General features: G+C 54.0%; 6 non-coding genes across 6 annotated transcripts; all 6 read right to left on the bottom strand.

Annotated features, from left to right (window-relative positions):
- Nucleotides 1-4,088: 4,088 nt before the first annotated feature.
- LOC138558875 (5S ribosomal RNA) lies at nucleotides 4,089-4,207 on the bottom strand. The gene has a single exon (XR_011298993.1). It is a non-coding gene; the product is annotated as a 5S ribosomal RNA (ribosomal RNA).
- A 2,795-nt stretch (nucleotides 4,208-7,002) lies between these two features.
- LOC138558874 (5S ribosomal RNA) lies at nucleotides 7,003-7,121 on the bottom strand. The gene has a single exon (XR_011298992.1). It is a non-coding gene; the product is annotated as a 5S ribosomal RNA (ribosomal RNA).
- A 3,130-nt stretch (nucleotides 7,122-10,251) lies between these two features.
- On the bottom strand, nucleotides 10,252-10,370 carry LOC138558873 (5S ribosomal RNA). Its single transcript, XR_011298991.1, has one exon. It is a non-coding gene; the product is annotated as a 5S ribosomal RNA (ribosomal RNA).
- A 3,136-nt stretch (nucleotides 10,371-13,506) lies between these two features.
- On the bottom strand, nucleotides 13,507-13,625 carry LOC138558872 (5S ribosomal RNA). Its single transcript, XR_011298990.1, has one exon. It is a non-coding gene; the product is annotated as a 5S ribosomal RNA (ribosomal RNA).
- Nucleotides 13,626-17,740: 4,115 nt separating this feature from the next.
- Nucleotides 17,741-17,859, bottom strand: LOC138558979 (5S ribosomal RNA). The gene has a single exon (XR_011299097.1). It is a non-coding gene; the product is annotated as a 5S ribosomal RNA (ribosomal RNA).
- A 3,120-nt stretch (nucleotides 17,860-20,979) lies between these two features.
- Nucleotides 20,980-21,098, bottom strand: LOC138558870 (5S ribosomal RNA). The gene has a single exon (XR_011298988.1). It is a non-coding gene; the product is annotated as a 5S ribosomal RNA (ribosomal RNA).
- Nucleotides 21,099-21,499: the final 401 nt, after the last annotated feature.

Genomic DNA, 21,499 nt, shown 5'->3' with positions numbered 1-21,499 from the left:
TGCTGTGTCGGCTCCTCCGACGTCCACTGCCCTCTTGCAAGGCTGAACGCTGTCCTCTGCAGTGTGCTTCTGCCCTTCTTTTTGCCTCAAGCTCAGGAGCCACAGCTGCCAGCTTGGAAAAGCAACGAGCAGCTCCATGCACCCACTTTTGAAATACCCACTTGCCTACTCATGTTTGCAAAGAAAGTGTCTGTAAATTCAGGCCAAGCCACACTTGCACTCACTCACCCAAGCATCCGTTCCTTACAAAACTTTAAAAAAAAACTCGGAAAGAAAGATGGAAATAAACACACACACAATTTTCCTGCTGGGGGCTCCTCGACGCTTTGGAAGGCAGAGGGTGATGTTGGTTGAGGCCCTTACCATATCGGGCTGGTGACCTACAAGTCCAGGAAAGAAGCAGGCCCAGTAACAGCAGCTGAGGCCCCCAGCCCAGCCCAGCCCAGGCAGGCATCTGCTTAAGGCTGACTCTCTACCCCACTGCTGCCCCAAGTTGGTTTGGCAAAAGTTTGCAAAGAAGCTGCCCGTGAATTTACCTCAAGCCACACTAGCACTCACCCAGGCGTCAGTTCCTTACAAAAATAGAAAGCACCTCTAAAAAAAGAAGAAATAAACACACACACAATTTTCCTGCTGCGGTCTCCTCGACTCTTTGGAAGGCAGAGGGCGATGTTGGTTGAGGCCTTACCTTCTCAGGCTGGCGGCCTACAAGTCCAGGAAAGAAGCAGGCCCAGTAACAGCAACTGAGGCCCCCAGCCCAGCCACGCCTAGGCAGGCATCAGCGGAAGGCTGACTCTCTACCCCAGTGCTGCCCCAAGTTGTTTTGGCAAAAGTTTGCAAAGAAGCTGCCCGTAAATTTACCTCAAGCCACACTAGCACTCACCCAGGCGTCGGTTCCTTACAAAAATAGAAAGCATCTCTAAAAAAGAAGAAATAAACACACACACAATTTTCCTGCTGGGGACTCCTCGACTCTTTGGAAGGCAGAGGGCGATGTTGGTTGAGGCCCTTACTTTCTCCGGCTGGTGGCCTACAAGTCCAGGAAAGAAGCAGGCCCAGTAACAGCAGCTGAGGCCCCCAGCCCAGCCACGCCTAGGCAGGCATCAGCAGAAGGCTGACTCTCTACCCCACTGCTGCCCCAAGTTGGTTTGGCAAAAGTTTGCAAAGAAGATGCCTGTAAATTTAACTCACGCCACACTAGCACTCACCCAGGCGTCAGTTCCTTACAAAAATAGAAAGCACCTCTAAAAAAAGAAGAAATAAACACACACACAATTTTCCTGCTGCGGTCTCCTCGACTCTTTGGAAGGCAGAGGGCGATGTTGGTTGAGGCCTTACCTTCTCAGGCTGGCGGCCTACAAGTCCAGGAAAGAAGCAGGCCCAGTAACAGCAACTGAGGCCCCCAGCCCAGCCACGCCTAGGCAGGCATCAGCGGAAGGCTGACTCTCTACCCCAGTGCTGCCCCAAGTTGGTTTGGCAAAAGTTTGCAAAGAAGCTGCCCGTGAATTTACCTCAAGCCACACTAGCACTCACCCAGGCGTCAGTTCCTTACAAAAATAGAAAGCACCTCTAAAAAAAGAAGAAATAAACACACACACAATTTTCCTGCTGCGGTCTCCTCGACTCTTTGGAAGGCAGAGGGCGATGTTGGTTGAGGCCTTACCTTCTCAGGCTGGCGGCCTACAAGTCCAGGAAAGAAGCAGGCCCAGTAACAGCAACTGAGGCCCCCAGCCCAGCCACGCCTAGGCAGGCATCAGCGGAAGGCTGACTCTCTACCCCAGTGCTGCCCCAAGTTGTTTTGGCAAAAGTTTGCAAAGAAGCTGCCCGTAAATTTACCTCAAGCCACATTTACCTCAAGCCACACTAGCACTCACCCAGGCGTCGGTTCCTTACAAAAATAGAAAGCATCTCTAAAAAAGAAGAAATAAACACACACACAATTTTCCTGCTGGGGACTCCTCGACTCTTTGGAAGGCAGAGGGCGATGTTGGTTGAGGCCCTTACTTTCTCCGGCTGGTGGCCTACAAGTCCAGGAAAGAAGCAGGCCCAGTAACAGCAGCTGAGGCCCCCAGCCCAGCCACGCCTAGGCAGGCATCAGCAGAAGGCTGACTCTCTACCCCACTGCTGCCCCAAGTTGGTTTGGCAAAAGTTTGCAAAGAAGATGCCTGTAAATTTAACTCACGCCACACTAGCACTCACCCAGGCGTCAGTTCCTTACAAAAATAGAAAGCACCTCTAAAAAAAGAAGAAATAAACACACACACAATTTTCCTGCTGCGGTCTCCTCGACTCTTTGGAAGGCAGAGGGCGATGTTGGTTGAGGCCTTACCTTCTCAGGCTGGCGGCCTACAAGTCCAGGAAAGAAGCAGGCCCAGTAACAGCAACTGAGGCCCCCAGCCCAGCCACGCCTAGGCAGGCATCAGCGGAAGGCTGACTCTCTACCCCAGTGCTGCCCCAAGTTGGTTTGGCAAAAGTTTGCAAAGAAGCTGCCCGTAAATTTACCTCAAGCCACACTAGCACTCACCCAGGCGTCGGTTCCTTACAAAAATAGAAAGCATCTCTAAAAAAAGAAGAAATACACACACACAATTTTCCTGCTGGGGACACCTCGACTCTTTGGAAGGCAGAGGGCGATGTTGGTTGAGGCCCTTACCTTCTCGGGCTGGTGGCCTACAAGTCCAGGAAAGAAGCAGGCCCAGTAACAGCAGCTGAGGCCCCCAGACCAGCCCAGCCCAGGCAGGCATCAGCAGAAGGCTGACTCTCTACCCCACTGCTGCTCCAAGTTGGTTTGGCAAAAGTTTGCAAAGAAGATGCCTGTAAATTTAGCTCACGCCACACTAGCACTCACCCAGGCGTCGTTTCCTTACAAAAATAGAAAGCATCTCTAAAAAAGAAGAAATAAACACACACACAATTTTCCTGCTGGGGACTCCTCGACTCTTTGGAAGGCAGAGGGCGATGTTGGTTGAGGCCCTTACTTTCTCCGGCTGGTGGCCTACAAGTCCAGGAAAGAAGCAGGCCCAGTAACAGCAGCTGAGGCCCCCAGCCCAGCCACGCCTAGGCAGGCATCAGCAGAAGGCTGACTCTCTACCCCACTGCTGCCCCAAGTTGGTTTGGCAAAAGTTTGCAAAGAAGCTGCCCGTGAATTTACCTCAAGCCACACTAGCACTCACCCAAGCGTCAGTTCCTTACAAAAATAGAAAGAATCTCTAAAAAAGAAGAAATAAACACACACACAATTTTCCTGCTTCTATCCCCTCGACTCCTTGGAAGGCGGAGGGCAACCTTCGCCGCTGGTGGCCTTCACATGCAGGAAAGAAGCACACCCAGGAACAGCATCTGAGGCTCCCAGCCCAGGCAGGCTTCAGCTGAAGGCCGACTTGGGAAGCACTGAGGCCAGACCCTGGGCTCCTGGGTCCCTCGGTTGAAGGCTCGAGGCCAGACCCCTTGGCTCCTGTGTCCCTTGGCTGAAGGCTCGACCAGTGCTCGACCAGGCTCGATCAGGCGAGATATTAGGTAGCATGGGGCCCAGCTGGGACTTCTAGGAAGCTTAGGGTGACGGCCGCTTCTGCCCCATCATCCAGAGGCCTGGCTATGGAGAGGCATGATGTGGCCTCCCTCCCTTCCTGCCTCTTGTAGGCACTTCTCCCCCGTGAGCACTTCCCGCTCCAGGTGTCCCCTTGTCTCCCAGGGTGCACTCTTCCTCTAGAGCCCACATATGCAGATGAGGCCCATCCACTTGCCTCCCCTAGCTGTAGGGGGCCTTGCGCGTCCACTGGAGAGAAAACGGGGAGACGCTGGAGGTGCTTTGCCAGGGACACGAGTGGCCCTTTCTGGCTGCATCCACCCACCCGAGGCGGCAAGCTGCTGCCCTGGCTTCAGTCTCCTGCTGCTGCTGCTGCTGCTCCAAGTTAGTTTGGCGACAACGTGTCCGCCTCTGACGGGGCTCTGCATTGGAGCGAGGGCTGCTGTCTGCCCCTGTGCCTTTTTCACGCGCCGTGTTTGTTAAAATTAAAAGCGGAATGGAGGAAAAATGTAGTTCAAGACGGAGAAGACGAACTCCGCCTATCGGGCACAGAGTAGCAAAATGCCTACAGCACCTGGTATTCCCAGGCGGTCTCCCATCCAAGTACTAACCAGGCCCGACCCTGCTTAGCTTCCGAGATCGGACGAGATCGGGCGCATTCAGGGTGGTATGGCCGTAGGCGAAGAGTGCGCCGATTCCGAGCCTCTTGTGCTGTGTCGGCTCCTCCGACGTCCACTGCCCTCTTGCAAGGCTGAACGCTGTCCTCTGCAGTGTGCTTCTGCCCTTCTTTTTGCCTCAAGCTCAGGAGCCACAGCTGCCAGCTTGGAAAAGCAACGAGCAGCTCCATGCACCCACTTTTGAAATACCCACTTGCCTACTCATGTTTGCAAAGAAAGTGTCTGTAAATTCAGGCCAAGCCACACTTGCACTCACTCACCCAAGCATCCGTTCCTTACAAAACTTTAAAAAAAAACTCGGAAAGAAAGATGGAAATAAACACACACACAATTTTCCTGCTGGGGGCTCCTCGACGCTTTGGAAGGCAGAGGGTGATGTTGGTTGAGGCCCTTACCATATCGGGCTGGTGACCTACAAGTCCAGGAAAGAAGCAGGCCCAGTAACAGCAGCTGAGGCCCCCAGCCCAGCCCAGCCCAGGCAGGCATCAGCTTAAGGCTGACTCTCTACCCCACTGCTGCCCCAAGTTGGTTTGGCAAAAGTTTGCAAAGAAGCTGCCCGTGAATTTACCTCAAGCCACACTAGCACTCACCCAGGCGTCAGTTCCTTACAAAAATAGAAAGCACCTCTAAAAAAAGAAGAAATAAACACACACACAATTTTCCTGCTGCGGTCTCCTCGACTCTTTGGAAGGCAGAGGGCGATGTTGGTTGAGGCCTTACCTTCTCAGGCTGGCGGCCTACAAGTCCAGGAAAGAAGCAGGCCCAGTAACAGCAACTGAGGCCCCCAGCCCAGCCACGCCTAGGCAGGCATCAGCGGAAGGCTGACTCTCTACCCCAGTGCTGCCCCAAGTTGTTTTGGCAAAAGTTTGCAAAGAAGCTGCCCGTAAATTTACCTCAAGCCACACTAGCACTCACCCAGGCGTCGGTTCCTTACAAAAATAGAAAGCATCTCTAAAAAAGAAGAAATAAACACACACACAATTTTCCTGCTGGGGACTCCTCGACTCTTTGGAAGGCAGAGGGCGATGTTGGTTGAGGCCCTTACTTTCTCCGGCTGGTGGCCTACAAGTCCAGGAAAGAAGCAGGCCCAGTAACAGCAGCTGAGGCCCCCAGCCCAGCCACGCCTAGGCAGGCATCAGCAGAAGGCTGACTCTCTACCCCACTGCTGCCCCAAGTTGGTTTGGCAAAAGTTTGCAAAGAAGATGCCTGTAAATTTAACTCACGCCACACTAGCACTCACCCAGGCGTCAGTTCCTTACAAAAATAGAAAGCACCTCTAAAAAAAGAAGAAATAAACACACACACAATTTTCCTGCTGCGGTCTCCTCGACTCTTTGGAAGGCAGAGGGCGATGTTGGTTGAGGCCTTACCTTCTCAGGCTGGCGGCCTACAAGTCCAGGAAAGAAGCAGGCCCAGTAACAGCAACTGAGGCCCCCAGCCCAGCCACGCCTAGGCAGGCATCAGCGGAAGGCTGACTCTCTACCCCAGTGCTGCCCCAAGTTGGTTTGGCAAAAGTTTGCAAAGAAGCTGCCCGTAAATTTACCTCAAGCCACACTAGCACTCACCCAGGCGTCGGTTCCTTACAAAAATAGAAAGCATCTCTAAAAAAAGAAGAAATACACACACACAATTTTCCTGCTGGGGACACCTCGACTCTTTGGAAGGCAGAGGGCGATGTTGGTTGAGGCCCTTACCTTCTCGGGCTGGTGGCCTACAAGTCCAGGAAAGAAGCAGGCCCAGTAACAGCAGCTGAGGCCCCCAGACCAGCCCAGCCCAGGCAGGCATCAGCAGAAGGCTGACTCTCTACCCCACTGCTGCTCCAAGTTGGTTTGGCAAAAGTTTGCAAAGAAGATGCCTGTAAATTTAGCTCACGCCACACTAGCACTCACCCAGGCGTCGTTTCCTTACAAAAATAGAAAGCACCTCTAAAAAAAGAAGAAATAAACACACACACAATTTTCCTGCTGCGGTCTCCTCGACTCCTTAGAAGGCGGAGGGCAACCTTCGCCGCTGGTGGCCTTCACATGCAGGAAAGAAGCACACCCAGGAACAGCAGCTGAGGCTCCCAGCCCAGGCAGGCTTCAGCTGAAGGCCGACTTGGGAAGCACTGAGGCCAGACCCTGGGCTCCTGGGTCCCTCGGCTGAAGGCTCGAGGCCAGACCCCTTGGCTCCTGTGTCCCTTGGCTGAAGGCTCGACCAGTGCTCGACCAGGCTCGATCAGGCGAGATATTAGGTAGCATGGGGCCCAGCTGGGACTTCTAGGAAGCTTAGGGTGACGGCCGCTTCTGCCCCATCATCCAGAGGCCTGGCTATGGAGAGGCATGATGTGGCCTCCCTCCCTTCCTGCCTCTTGTAGGCACTTCTCCCCCGTGAGCACTTCCCGCTCCAGGTGTCCCCTTGTCTCCCAGGGTGCACTCTTCCTCTAGAGCCCACATATGCAGATGAGGCCCATCCACTTGCCTCCCCTAGCTGTAGGGGGCCTTGCGCGTCCACTGGAGAGAAAACGGGGAGACGCTGGAGGTGCTTTGCCAGGGACACGAGTGGCCCTTTCTGGCTGCATCCACCCACCCGAGGCGGCAAGCTGCTGCCCTGGCTTCAGTCTCCTGCTGCTGCTGCTCCAAGTTAGTTTGGCGACAACGTGTCCGCCTCTGACGGGGCTCTGCATTGGAGCGAGGGCTGCTGTCTGCCCCTGTGCCTTTTTCACGCGCCGTGTTTGTTAAAATTAAAAGCGGAATGGAGGAAAAATGTAGTTCAAGACGGAGAAGACGAACGCCGCCTATCGGGCACAGAGTAGCAAAATGCCTACAGCACCTGGTATTCCCAGGCGGTCTCCCATCCAAGTACTAACCAGGCCCGACCCTGCTTAGCTTCCGAGATCGGACGAGATCGGGCGCATTCAGGGTGGTATGGCCGTAGGCGAAGAGTGCGCAGATTCCGAGCCTCTTGTGCTGTGTCGGCTCCTCCGACGTCCACTGCCCTCTTGCAAGGCTGAACGCTGTCCTCTGCAGTGTGCTTCTGCCCTTCTTTTTGCCTCAAGCTCAGGAGCCACAGCTGCCAGCTTGGAAAAGCAACGAGCAGCTCCATGCACCCACTTTTGAAATACCCACTTGCCTACTCATGTTTGCAAAGAAAGTGTCTGTAAATTCAGGCCAAGCCACACTTGCACTCACTCACCCAAGCATCCGTTCCTTACAAAACTTTAAAAAAAAACTCGGAAAGAAAGATGGAAATAAACACACACACAATTTTCCTGCTGGGGGCTCCTCGACGCTTTGGAAGGCAGAGGGTGATGTTGGTTGAGGCCCTTACCATATCGGGCTGGTGGCCTACAAGTCCAGGAAAGAAGCAGGCCCAGTAACAGCAGCTGAGGCCCCCAGCCCAGCCCAGGCAGGCATCAGCTTAAGGCTGACTCTCTACCCCACTGCTGCCCCAAGTTGGTTTGGCAAAAGTTTGCAAAGAAGCTGCCCGTGAATTTACCTCAAGCCACACTAGCACTCACCCAGGCGTCAGTTCCTTACAAAAATAGAAAGCACCTCTAAAAAAAGAAGAAATAAACACACACACAATTTTCCTGCTGCGGTCTCCTCGACTCTTTGGAAGGCAGAGGGCGATGTTGGTTGAGGCCTTACCTTCTCAGGCTGGCGGCCTACAAGTCCAGGAAAGAAGCAGGCCCAGTAACAGCAACTGAGGCCCCCAGCCCAGCCACGCCTAGGCAGGCATCAGCGGAAGGCTGACTCTCTACCCCAGTGCTGCCCCAAGTTGTTTTGGCAAAAGTTTGCAAAGAAGCTGCCCGTAAATTTACCTCAAGCCACATTTACCTCAAGCCACACTAGCACTCACCCAGGCGTCGGTTCCTTACAAAAATAGAAAGCATCTCTAAAAAAGAAGAAATAAACACACACACAATTTTCCTGCTGGGGACTCCTCGACTCTTTGGAAGGCAGAGGGCGATGTTGGTTGAGGCCCTTACTTTCTCCGGCTGGTGGCCTACAAGTCCAGGAAAGAAGCAGGCCCAGTAACAGCAGCTGAGGCCCCCAGCCCAGCCACGCCTAGGCAGGCATCAGCAGAAGGCTGACTCTCTACCCCACTGCTGCCCCAAGTTGGTTTGGCAAAAGTTTGCAAAGAAGATGCCTGTAAATTTAACTCACGCCACACTAGCACTCACCCAGGCGTCAGTTCCTTACAAAAATAGAAAGCACCTCTAAAAAAAGAAGAAATAAACACACACACAATTTTCCTGCTGCGGTCTCCTCGACTCTTTGGAAGGCAGAGGGCGATGTTGGTTGAGGCCTTACCTTCTCAGGCTGGCGGCCTACAAGTCCAGGAAAGAAGCAGGCCCAGTAACAGCAACTGAGGCCCCCAGCCCAGCCACGCCTAGGCAGGCATCAGCGGAAGGCTGACTCTCTACCCCAGTGCTGCCCCAAGTTGGTTTGGCAAAAGTTTGCAAAGAAGCTGCCCGTAAATTTACCTCAAGCCACACTAGCACTCACCCAGGCGTCGGTTCCTTACAAAAATAGAAAGCATCTCTAAAAAAAGAAGAAATACACACACACAATTTTCCTGCTGGGGACACCTCGACTCTTTGGAAGGCAGAGGGCGATGTTGGTTGAGGCCCTTACCTTCTCGGGCTGGTGGCCTACAAGTCCAGGAAAGAAGCAGGCCCAGTAACAGCAGCTGAGGCCCCCAGACCAGCCCAGCCCAGGCAGGCATCAGCAGAAGGCTGACTCTCTACCCCACTGCTGCTCCAAGTTGGTTTGGCAAAAGTTTGCAAAGAAGATGCCTGTAAATTTAGCTCACGCCACACTAGCACTCACCCAGGCGTCGTTTCCTTACAAAAATAGAAAGCATCTCTAAAAAAGAAGAAATAAACACACACACAATTTTCCTGCTGGGGACTCCTCGACTCTTTGGAAGGCAGAGGGCGATGTTGGTTGAGGCCCTTACTTTCTCCGGCTGGTGGCCTACAAGTCCAGGAAAGAAGCAGGCCCAGTAACAGCAGCTGAGGCCCCCAGCCCAGCCACGCCTAGGCAGGCATCAGCAGAAGGCTGACTCTCTACCCCACTGCTGCCCCAAGTTGGTTTGGCAAAAGTTTGCAAAGAAGCTGCCCGTGAATTTACCTCAAGCCACACTAGCACTCACCCAGGCGTCAGTTCCTTACAAAAATAGAAAGAATCTCTAAAAAAGAAGAAATAAACACACACACAATTTTCCTGCTTCTATCCCCTCGACTCCTTGGAAGGCGGAGGGCAACCTTCGCCGCTGGTGGCCTTCACATGCAGGAAAGAAGCACACCCAGGAACAGCAGCTGAGGCTCCCAGCCCAGGCAGGCTTCAGCTGAAGGCCGACTTGGGAAGCACTGAGGCCAGACCCTGGGCTCCTGGGTCCCTCGGTTGAAGGCTCGAGGCCAGACCCCTTGGCTCCTGTGTCCCTTGGCTGAAGGCTCGACCAGTGCTCGACCAGGCTCGATCAGGCGAGATATTAGGTAGCATGGGGCCCAGCTGGGACTTCTAGGAAGCTTAGGGTGACGGCCGCTTCTGCCCCATCATCCAGAGGCCTGGCTATGGAGAGGCATGATGTGGCCTCCCTCCCTTCCTGCCTCTTGTAGGCACTTCTCCCCCGTGAGCACTTCCCGCTCCAGGTGTCCCCTTGTCTCCCAGGGTGCACTCTTCCTCTAGAGCCCACATATGCAGATGAGGCCCATCCACTTGCCTCCCCTAGCTGTAGGGGGCCTTGCGCGTCCACTGGAGAGAAAACGGGGAGACGCTGGAGGTGCTTTGCCAGGGACACGAGTGGCCCTTTCTGGCTGCATCCACCCACCCGAGGCGGCAAGCTGCTGCCCTGGCTTCAGTCTCCTGCTGCTGCTGCTCCAAGTTAGTTTGGCGACAACGTGTCCGCCTCTGACGGGGCTCTGCATTGGAGCGAGGGCTGCTGTCTGCCCCTGTGCCTTTTTCACGCGCCGTGTTTGTTAAAATTAAAAGCGGAATGGAGGAAAAATGTAGTTCAAGACGGAGAAGACGAACGCCGCCTATCGGGCACAGAGTAGCAAAATGCCTACAGCACCTGGTATTCCCAGGCGGTCTCCCATCCAAGTACTAACCAGGCCCGACCCTGCTTAGCTTCCGAGATCGGACGAGATCGGGCGCATTCAGGGTGGTATGGCCGTAGGCGAAGAGTGCGCCGATTCCGAGCCTCTTGTGCTGTGTCGGCTCCTCCGACGTCCACTGCCCTCTTGCAAGGCTGAACGCTGTCCTCTGCAGTGTGCTTCTGCCCTTCTTTTTGCCTCAAGCTCAGGAGCCACAGCTGCCAGCTTGGAAAAGCAACGAGCAGCTCCATGCACCCACTTTTGAAATACCCACTTGCCTACTCATGTTTGCAAAGAAAGTGTCTGTAAATTCAGGCCAAGCCACACTTGCACTCACTCACCCAAGCATCCGTTCCTTACAAAACTTTAAAAAAAAACTCGGAAAGAAAGATGGAAATAAACACACACACAATTTTCCTGCTGGGGGCTCCTCGACGCTTTGGAAGGCAGAGGGTGATGTTGGTTGAGGCCCTTACCATATCGGGCTGGTGGCCTACAAGTCCAGGAAAGAAGCAGGCCCAGTAACAGCAGCTGAGGCCCCCAGCCCAGCCCAGGCAGGCATCAGCTTAAGGCTGACTCTCTACCCCACTGCTGCCCCAAGTTGGTTTGGCAAAAGTTTGCAAAGAAGCTGCCCGTGAATTTACCTCAAGCCACACTAGCACTCACCCAGGCGTCAGTTCCTTACAAAAATAGAAAGCACCTCTAAAAAAAGAAGAAATAAACACACACACAATTTTCCTGCTGCGGTCTCCTCGACTCTTTGGAAGGCAGAGGGCGATGTTGGTTGAGGCCTTACCTTCTCAGGCTGGCGGCCTACAAGTCCAGGAAAGAAGCAGGCCCAGTAACAGCAACTGAGGCCCCCAGCCCAGCCACGCCTAGGCAGGCATCAGCGGAAGGCTGACTCTCTACCCCAGTGCTGCCCCAAGTTGTTTTGGCAAAAGTTTGCAAAGAAGCTGCCCGTAAATTTACCTCAAGCCACATTTACCTCAAGCCACACTAGCACTCACCCAGGCGTCGGTTCCTTACAAAAATAGAAAGCATCTCTAAAAAAGAAGAAATAAACACACACACAATTTTCCTGCTGGGGACTCCTCGACTCTTTGGAAGGCAGAGGGCGATGTTGGTTGAGGCCCTTACTTTCTCCGGCTGGTGGCCTACAAGTCCAGGAAAGAAGCAGGCCCAGTAACAGCAGCTGAGGCCCCCAGCCCAGCCACGCCTAGGCAGGCATCAGCAGAAGGCTGACTCTCTACCCCACTGCTGCCCCAAGTTGGTTTGGCAAAAGTTTGCAAAGAAGATGCCTGTAAATTTAACTCACGCCACACTAGCACTCACCCAGGCGTCAGTTCCTTACAAAAATAGAAAGCACCTCTAAAAAAAGAAGAAATAAACACACACACAATTTTCCTGCTGCGGTCTCCTCGACTCTTTGGAAGGCAGAGGGCGATGTTGGTTGAGGCCTTACCTTCTCAGGCTGGCGGCCTACAAGTCCAGGAAAGAAGCAGGCCCAGTAACAGCAACTGAGGCCCCCAGCCCAGCCACGCCTAGGCAGGCATCAGCGGAAGGCTGACTCTCTACCCCAGTGCTGCCCCAAGTTGGTTTGGCAAAAGTTTGCAAAGAAGCTGCCCGTAAATTTACCTCAAGCCACACTAGCACTCACCCAGGCGTCGGTTCCTTACAAAAATAGAAAGCATCTCTAAAAAAAGAAGAAATACACACACACAATTTTCCTGCTGGGGACACCTCGACTCTTTGGAAGGCAGAGGGCGATGTTGGTTGAGGCCCTTACCTTCTCGGGCTGGTGGCCTACAAGTCCAGGAAAGAAGCAGGCCCAGTAACAGCAGCTGAGGCCCCCAGACCAGCCCAGCCCAGGCAGGCATCAGCAGAAGGCTGACTCTCTACCCCACTGCTGCTCCAAGTTGGTTTGGCAAAAGTTTGCAAAGAAGATGCCTGTAAATTTAGCTCACGCCACACTAGCACTCACCCAGGCGTCGTTTCCTTACAAAAATAGAAAGCATCTCTAAAAAAGAAGAAATAAACACACACACAATTTTCCTGCTGGGGACTCCTCGACTCTTTGGAAGGCAGAGGGCGATGTTGGTTGAGGCCCTTACTTTCTCCGGCTGGTGGCCTACAAGTCCAGGAAAGAAGCAGGCCCAGTAACAGCAGCTGAGGCCCCCAGCCCAGCCACGCCTAGGCAGGCATCAGCAGAAGGCTGACTCTCTACCCCACTGCTGCCCCAAGTTGGTTTGGCAAAAGTTTGCAAAGAAGCTGCCCGTGAATTTACCTCAAGCCACACTAGCACTCACCCAGGCGTCAGTTCCTTACAAAAATAGAAAGAATCTCTAAAAAAGAAGAAATAAACACACACACAATTTTCCTGCTTCTATCCCCTCGACTCCTTGGAAGGCGGAGGGCAACCTTCGCCGCTGGTGGCCTTCACATGCAGGAAAGAAGCACACCCAGGAACAGCAGCTGAGGCTCCCAGCCCAGGCAGGCTTCAGCTGAAGGCCGACTTGGGAAGCACTGAGGCCAGACCCTGGGCTCCTGGGTCCCTCGGTTGAAGGCTCGAGGCCAGACCCCTTGGCTCCTGTGTCCCTTGGCTGAAGGCTCGACCAGTGCTCGACCAGGCTCGATCAGGCGAGATATTAGGTAGCATGGGGCCCAGCTGGGACTTCTAGGAAGCTTAGGGTGACGGCCGCTTCTGCCCCATCATCCAGAGGCCTGGCTATGGAGAGGCATGATGTGGCCTCCCTCCCTTCCTGCCTCTTGTAGGCACTTCTCCCCCGTGAGCACTTCCCGCTCCAGGTGTCCCCTTGTCTCCCAGGGTGCACTCTTCCTCTAGAGCCCACATATGCAGATGAGGCCCATCCACTTGCCTCCCCTAGCTGTAGGGGGCCTTGCGCGTCCACTGGAGAGAAAACGGGGAGACGCTGGAGGTGCTTTGCCAGGGACACGAGTGGCCCTTTCTGGCTGCATCCACCCACCCGAGGCGGCAAGCTGCTGCCCTGGCTTCAGTCTCCTGCTGCTGCTGCTGCTGCTCCAAGTTAGTTTGGCGACAACGTGTCCGCCTCTGACGGGGCTCTGCATTGGAGCGAGGGCTGCTGTCTGCCCCTGTGCCTTTTTCACGCGCCGTGTTTGTTAAAATTAAAAGCGGAATGGAGGAAAAATGTAGTTCAAGACGGAGAAGACGAACTCCGCCTATCGGGCACAGAGTAGCAAAATGCCTACAGCACCTGGTATTCCCAGGCGGTCTCCCATCCAAGTACTAACCAGGCCCGACCCTGCTTAGCTTCCGAGATCGGACGAGATCGGGCGCATTCAGGGTGGTATGGCCGTAGGCGAAGAGTGCGCCGATTCCGAGCCTCTTGTGCTGTGTCGGCTCCTCCGACGTCCACTGCCCTCTTGCAAGGCTGAACGCTGTCCTCTGCAGTGTGCTTCTGCCCTTCTTTTTGCCTCAAGCTCAGGAGCCACAGCTGCCAGCTTGGAAAAGCAACGAGCAGCTCCATGCACCCACTTTTGAAATACCCACTTGCCTACTCATGTTTGCAAAGAAAGTGTCTGTAAATTCAGGCCAAGCCACACTTGCACTCACTCACCCAAGCATCCGTTCCTTACAAAACTTTAAAAAAAAACTCGGAAAGAAAGATGGAAATAAACACACACACAATTTTCCTGCTGGGGGCTCCTCGACGCTTTGGAAGGCAGAGGGTGATGTTGGTTGAGGCCCTTACCATATCGGGCTGGTGACCTACAAGTCCAGGAAAGAAGCAGGCCCAGTAACAGCAGCTGAGGCCCCCAGCCCAGCCCAGCCCAGGCAGGCATCAGCTTAAGGCTGACTCTCTACCCCACTGCTGCCCCAAGTTGGTTTGGCAAAAGTTTGCAAAGAAGCTGCCCGTGAATTTACCTCAAGCCACACTAGCACTCACCCAGGCGTCAGTTCCTTACAAAAATAGAAAGCACCTCTAAAAAAAGAAGAAATAAACACACACACAATTTTCCTGCTGCGGTCTCCTCGACTCTTTGGAAGGCAGAGGGCGATGTTGGTTGAGGCCTTACCTTCTCAGGCTGGCGGCCTACAAGTCCAGGAAAGAAGCAGGCCCAGTAACAGCAACTGAGGCCCCCAGCCCAGCCACGCCTAGGCAGGCATCAGCGGAAGGCTGACTCTCTACCCCAGTGCTGCCCCCAGTTGTTTTGGCAAAAGTTTGCAAAGAAGCTGCCCGTAAATTTACCTCAAGCCACACTAGCACTCACCCAGGCGTCGGTTCCTTACAAAAATAGAAAGCATCTCTAAAAAAGAAGAAATAAACACACACACAATTTTCCTGCTGGGGACTCCTCGACTCTTTGGAAGGCAGAGGGCGATGTTGGTTGAGGCCCTTACTTTCTCCGGCTGGTGGCCTACAAGTCCAGGAAAGAAGCAGGCCCAGTAACAGCAGCTGAGGCCCCCAGCCCAGCCACGCCTAGGCAGGCATCAGCAGAAGGCTGACTCTCTACCCCACTGCTGCCCCAAGTTGGTTTGGCAAAAGTTTGCAAAGAAGATGCCTGTAAATTTAACTCACGCCACACTAGCACTCACCCAGGCGTCAGTTCCTTACAAAAATAGAAAGCACCTCTAAAAAAAGAAGAAATAAACACACACACAATTTTCCTGCTGCGGTCTCCTCGACTCTTTGGAAGGCAGAGGGCGATGTTGGTTGAGGCCTTACCTTCTCAGGCTGGCGGCCTACAAGTCCAGGAAAGAAGCAGGCCCAGTAACAGCAACTGAGGCCCCCAGCCCAGCCACGCCTAGGCAGGCATCAGCGGAAGGCTGACTCTCTACCCCAGTGCTGCCCCAAGTTGGTTTGGCAAAAGTTTGCAAAGAAGCTGCCCGTGAATTTACCTCAAGCCACACTAGCACTCACCCAGGCGTCAGTTCCTTACAAAAATAGAAAGCACCTCTAAAAAAAGAAGAAATAAACACACACACAATTTTCCTGCTGCGGTCTCCTCGACTCTTTGGAAGGCAGAGGGCGATGTTGGTTGAGGCCTTACCTTCTCAGGCTGGCGGCCTACAAGTCCAGGAAAGAAGCAGGCCCAGTAACAGCAACTGAGGCCCCCAGCCCAGCCACGCCTAGGCAGGCATCAGCGGAAGGCTGACTCTCTACCCCAGTGCTGCCCCAAGTTGTTTTGGCAAAAGTTTGCAAAGAAGCTGCCCGTAAATTTACCTCAAGCCACATTTACCTCAAGCCACACTAGCACTCACCCAGGCGTCGGTTCCTTACAAAAATAGAAAGCATCTCTAAAAAAGAAGAAATAAACACACACACAATTTTCCTGCTGGGGACTCCTCGACTCTTTGGAAGGCAGAGGGCGATGTTGGTTGAGGCCCTTACTTTCTCCGGCTGGTGGCCTACAAGTCCAGGAAAGAAGCAGGCCCAGTAACAGCAGCTGAGGCCCCCAGCCCAGCCACGCCTAGGCAGGCATCAGCAGAAGGCTGACTCTCTACCCCACTGCTGCCCCAAGTTGGTTTGGCAAAAGTTTGCAAAGAAGATGCCTGTAAATTTAACTCACGCCACACTAGCACTCACCCAGGCTTCAGTTCCTTACAAAAATAGAAAGCACCTCTAAAAAAAGAAGAAATAAACACACACACAATTTTCCTGCTGCGGTCTCCTCGACTCTTTGGAAGGCAGAGGGCGATGTTGGTTGAGGCCTTACCTTCTCAGGCTGGCGGCCTACAAGTCCAGGAAAGAAGCAGGCCCAGTAACAGCAACTGAGGCCCCCAGCCCAGCCACGCCTAGGCAGGCATCAGCGGAAGGCTGACTCTCTACCCCAGTGCTGCCCCAAGTTGGTTTGGCAAAAGTTTGCAAAGAAGCTGCCCGTAAATTTACCTCAAGCCACACTAGCACTCACCCAGGCGTCGGTTCCTTACAAAAATAGAAAGCATCTCTAAAAAAAGAAGAAATACACACACACAATTTTCCTGCTGGGGACACCTCGACTCTTTGGAAGGCAGAGGGCGATGTTGGTTGAGGCCCTTACCTTCTCGGGCTGGTGGCCTACAAGTCCAGGAAAGAAGCAGGCCCAGTAACAGCAGCTGAGGCCCCCAGACCAGCCCAGCCCAGGCATCAGCAGAAGGCTGACTCTCTACCCCACTGCTGCTCCAAGTTGGTTTGGCAAAAGTTTGCAAAGAAGATGCCTGTAAATTTAGCTCACGCCACACTAGCACTCACCCAGGCGTCGTTTCCTTACAAAAATAGAAAGCATCTCTAAAAAAGAAGAAATAAACACACACACAATTTTCCTGCTGGGGACTCCTCGACTCTTTGGAAGGCAGAGGGCGATGTTGGTTGAGGCCCTTACTTTCTCCAGCTGGTGGCCTACAAGTCCAGGAAAGAAGCAGGCCCAGTAACAGCAGCTGAGGCCCCCAGCCCAGCCACGCCTAGGCAGGCATCAGCAGAAGGCTGACTCTCTACCCCACTGCTGCCCCAAGTTGGTTTGGCAAAAGTTTGCAAAGAAGCTGCCCGTGAATTTACCTCAAGCCACACTAGCACTCACCCAAGCGTCAGTTCCTTACAAAAATAGAAAGAATCTCTAAAAAAGAAGAAATAAACACACACACAATTTTCCTGCTTCTATCCCCTCGACTCCTTGGAAGGCGGAGGGCAACCTTCGCCGCTGGTGGCCTTCACATGCAGGAAAGAAGCACACCCAGGAACAGCAGCTGAGGCTCCCAGCCCAGGCAGGCTTCAGCTGAAGGCCGACTTGGGAAGCACTGAGGCCAGACCCTGGGCTCCTGGGTCCCTCGGTTGAAGGCTCGAGGCCAGACCCCTTGGCTCCTGTGTCCCTTGGCTGAAGGCTCGACCAGTGCTCGACCAGGCTCGATCAGGCGAGATATTAGGTAGCATGGGGCCCAGCTGGGACTTCTAGGAAGCTTAGGGTGACGGCCGCTTCTGCCCCATCATCCAGAGGCCTGGCTATGGAGAGGCATGATGTGGCCTCCCTCCCTTCCTGCCTCTTGTAGGCACTTCTCCCCCGTGAGCACTTCCCGCTCCAGGTGTCCCCTTGTCTCCCAGGGTGCACTCTTCCTCTAGAGCCCACATATGCAGATGAGGCCCATCCACTTGCCTCCCCTAGCTGTAGGGGGCCTTGCGCGTCCACTGGAGAGAAAACGGGGAGACGCTGGAGGTGCTTTGCCAGGGACACGAGTGGCCCTTTCTGGCTGCATCCACCCACCCGAGGCGGCAAGCTGCTGCCCTGGCTTCAGTCTCCTGCTGCTGCTGCTGCTGCTGCTCCAAGTTAGTTTGGCGACAACGTGTCCGCCTCTGACGGGGCTCTGCATTGGAGCGAGGGCTGCTGTCTGCCCCTGTGCCTTTTTCACGCGCCGTGTTTGTTAAAATTAAAAGCGGAATGGAGGAAAAATGTAGTTCAAGACGGAGAAGACGAACGCCGCCTATCGGGCACAGAGTAGCAAAATGCCTACAGCACCTGGTATTCCCAGGCGGTCTCCCATCCAAGTACTAACCAGGCCCGACCCTGCTTAGCTTCCGAGATCGGACGAGATCGGGCGCATTCAGGGTGGTATGGCCGTAGGTGAAGAGTGCGCCGATTCCGAGCCTCTTGTGCTGTGTCGGCTCCTCCGACGTCCACTGCCCTCTTGCAAGGCTGAACGCTGTCCTCTGCAGTGTGCTTCTGCCCTTCTTTTTGCCTCAAGCTCAGGAGCCACAGCTGCCAGCTTGGAAAAGCAACGAGCAGCTCCATGCACCCACTTTTGAAATACCCACTTGCCTACTCATGTTTGCAAAGAAAGTGTCTGTAAATTCAGGCCAAGCCACACTTGCACTCACTCACCCAAGCATCCGTTCCTTACAAAACTTTAAAAAAAAACTCGGAAAGAAAGATGGAAATAAACACACACACAATTTTCCTGCTGGGGGCTCCTCGACGCTTTGGAAGGCAGAGGGTGATGTTGGTTGAGGCCCTTACCATATCGGGCTGGTGACCTACAAGTCCAGGAAAGAAGCAGGCCCAGTAACAGCAGCTGAGGCCCCCAGCCCAGCCCAGCCCAGGCAGGCATCAGCTTAAGGCTGACTCTCTACCCCACTGCTGCCCCAAGTTGGTTTGGCAAAAGTTTGCAAAGAAGCTGCCCGTGAATTTACCTCAAGCCACACTAGCACTCACCCAGGCGTCAGTTCATTACAAAAATAGAAAGCACCTCTAAAAAAAGAAGAAATAAACACACACACAATTTTCCTGCTGCGGTCTCCTCGACTCTTTGGAAGGCAGAGGGCGATGTTGGTTGAGGCCTTACCTTCTCAGGCTGGCGGCCTACAAGTCCAGGAAAGAAGCAGGCCCAGTAACAGCAACTGAGGCCCCCAGCCCAGCCACGCCTAGGCAGGCATCAGCGGAAGGCTGACTCTCTACCCCAGTGCTGCCCCAAGTTGTTTTGGCAAAAGTTTGCAAAGAAGCTGCCCGTAAATTTACCTCAAGCCACACTAGCACTCACCCAGGCGTCGGTTCCTTACAAAAATAGAAAGCATCTCTAAAAAAGAAGAAATAAACACACACACAATTTTCCTGCTGGGGACTCCTCGACTCTTTGGAAGGCAGAGGGCGATGTTGGTTGAGGCCCTTACTTTCTCCGGCTGGTGGCCTACAAGTCCAGGAAAGAAGCAGGCCCAGTAACAGCAGCTGAGGCCCCCAGCCCAGCCACGCCTAGGCAGGCATCAGCAGAAGGCTGACTCTCTACCCCACTGCTGCCCCAAGTTGGTTTGGCAAAAGTTTGCAAAGAAGATGCCTGTAAATTTAACTCACGCCACACTAGCACTCACCCAGGCGTCAGTTCCTTACAAAAATAGAAAGCACCTCTAAAAAAAGAAGAAATAAACACACACACAATTTTCCTGCTGCGGTCTCCTCGACTCTTTGGAAGGCAGAGGGCGATGTTGGTTGAGGCCTTACCTTCTCAGGCTGGCGGCCTACAAGTCCAGGAAAGAAGCAGGCCCAGTAACAGCAACTGAGGCCCCCAGCCCAGCCACGCCTAGGCAGGCATCAGCGGAAGGCTGACTCTCTACCCCAGTGCTGCCCCAAGTTGGTTTGGCAAAAGTTTGCAAAGAAGCTGCCCGTAAATTTACCTCAAGCCACACTAGCACTCACCCAGGCGTCGGTTCCTTACAAAAATAGAAAGCATCTCTAAAAAAAGAAGAAATACACACACACAATTTTCCTGCTGGGGACACCTCGACTCTTTGGAAGGCAGAGGGCGATGTTGGTTGAGGCCCTTACCTTCTCGGGCTGGTGGCCTACAAGTCCAGGAAAGAAGCAGGCCCAGTAACAGCAGCTGAGGCCCCCAGACCAGCCCAGCCCAGGCAGGCATCAGCAGAAGGCTGACTCTCTACCCCACTGCTGCTCCAAGTTGGTTTGGCAAAAGTTTGCAAAGAAGATGCCTGTAAATTTAGCTCACGCCACACTAGCACTCACCCAGGCGTCGTTTCCTTACAAAAATAGAAAGCATCTCTAAAAAAGAAGAAATAAACACACACACAATTTTCCTGCTGGGGACTCCTCGACTCTTTGGAAGGCAGAGGGCGATGTTGGTTGAGGCCCTTACTTTCTCCGGCTGGTGGCCTACAAGTCCAGGAAAGAAGCAGGCCCAGTAACAGCAGCTGAGGCCCCCAGCCCAGCCACGCCTAGGCAGGCATCAGCAGAAGGCTGACTCTCTACCCCACTGCTGCCCCAAGTTGGTTTGGCAAAAGTTTGCAAAGAAGCTGCCCGTGAATTTACCTCAAGCCACACTAGCACTCATCCAGGCGTCAGTTCCTTGCAAAAATAGAAAGCACCTCTAAAAAAAGAAGAAATAAACACACACACAATTTTCCTGCTGCGGTCTCCTCGACTCCTTAGAAGGCGGAGGGCAACCTTCGCCGCTGGTGGCCTTCACATGCAGGAAAGAAGCACACCCAGGAACAGCAGCTGAGGCTCCCAGCCCAGGCAGGCTTCAGCTGAAGGCCGACTTGGGAAGCACTGAGGCCAGACCCTGGGCTCCTGGGTCCCTCGGCTGAAGGCTCGAGGCCAGACCCCTTGGCTCCTGTGTCCCTTGGCTGAAGGCTCGACCAGTGCTCGACCAGGCTCGATCAGGCGAGATATTAGGTAGCATGGGGCCCAGCTGGGACTTCTAGGAAGCTTAGGGTGACGGCCGCTTCTGCCCCATCATCCAGAGGCCTGGCTATGGAGAGGCATGATGTGGCCTCCCTCCCTTCCTGCCTCTTGTAGGCACTTCTCCCCCGTGAGCACTTCCCGCTCCAGGTGTCCCCTTGTCTCCCAGGGTGCACTCTTCCTCTAGAGCCCACATATGCAGATGAGGCCCATCCACTTGCCTCCCCTAGCTGTAGGGGGCCTTGCGCGTCCACTGGAGAGAAAACGGGGAGACGCTGGAGGTGCTTTGCCAGGGACACGAGTGGCCCTTTCTGGCTGCATCCACCCACCCGAGGCGGCAAGCTGCTGCCCTGGCTTCAGTCTCCTGCTGCTGCTGCTCCAAGTTAGTTTGGCGACAACGTGTCCGCCTCTGACGGGGCTCTGCATTGGAGCGAGGGCTGCTGTCTGCCCCTGTGCCTTTTTCACGCGCCGTGTTTGTTAAAATTAAAAGCGGAATGGAGGAAAAATGTAGTTCAAGACGGAGAAGACGAACGCCGCCTATCGGGCACAGAGTAGCAAAATGCCTACAGCACCTGGTATTCCCAGGCGGTCTCCCATCCAAGTACTAACCAGGCCCGACCCTGCTTAGCTTCCGAGATCGGACGAGATCGGGCGCATTCAGGGTGGTATGGCCGTAGGCGAAGAGTGCGCAGATTCCGAGCCTCTTGTGCTGTGTCGGCTCCTCCGACGTCCACTGCCCTCTTGCAAGGCTGAACGCTGTCCTCTGCAGTGTGCTTCTGCCCTTCTTTTTGCCTCAAGCTCAGGAGCCACAGCTGCCAGCTTGGAAAAGCAACGAGCAGCTCCATGCACCCACTTTTGAAATACCCACTTGCCTACTCATGTTTGCAAAGAAAGTGTCTGTAAATTCAGGCCAAGCCACACTTGCACTCACTCACCCAAGCATCCGTTCCTTACAAAACTTTAAAAAAAAACTCGGAAAGAAAGATGGAAATAAACACACACACAATTTTCCTGCTGGGGGCTCCTCGACGCTTTGGAAGGCAGAGGGTGATGTTGGTTGAGGCCCTTACCATATCGGGC

The sequence above is a fragment of the Ambystoma mexicanum genome, unplaced genomic scaffold (assembly GCF_040938575.1).
Source record: "Ambystoma mexicanum isolate Mex_15411 unplaced genomic scaffold, UKY_AmexF1_1 Mex_scaf34, whole genome shotgun sequence".
NCBI classification, from domain to species: Eukaryota; Metazoa; Chordata; class Amphibia; order Caudata; family Ambystomatidae; genus Ambystoma; species Ambystoma mexicanum.
The sequence above is the reverse complement of the archived record's forward strand: the minus strand, read 5'-3'. Positions and strand labels throughout refer to the sequence as shown.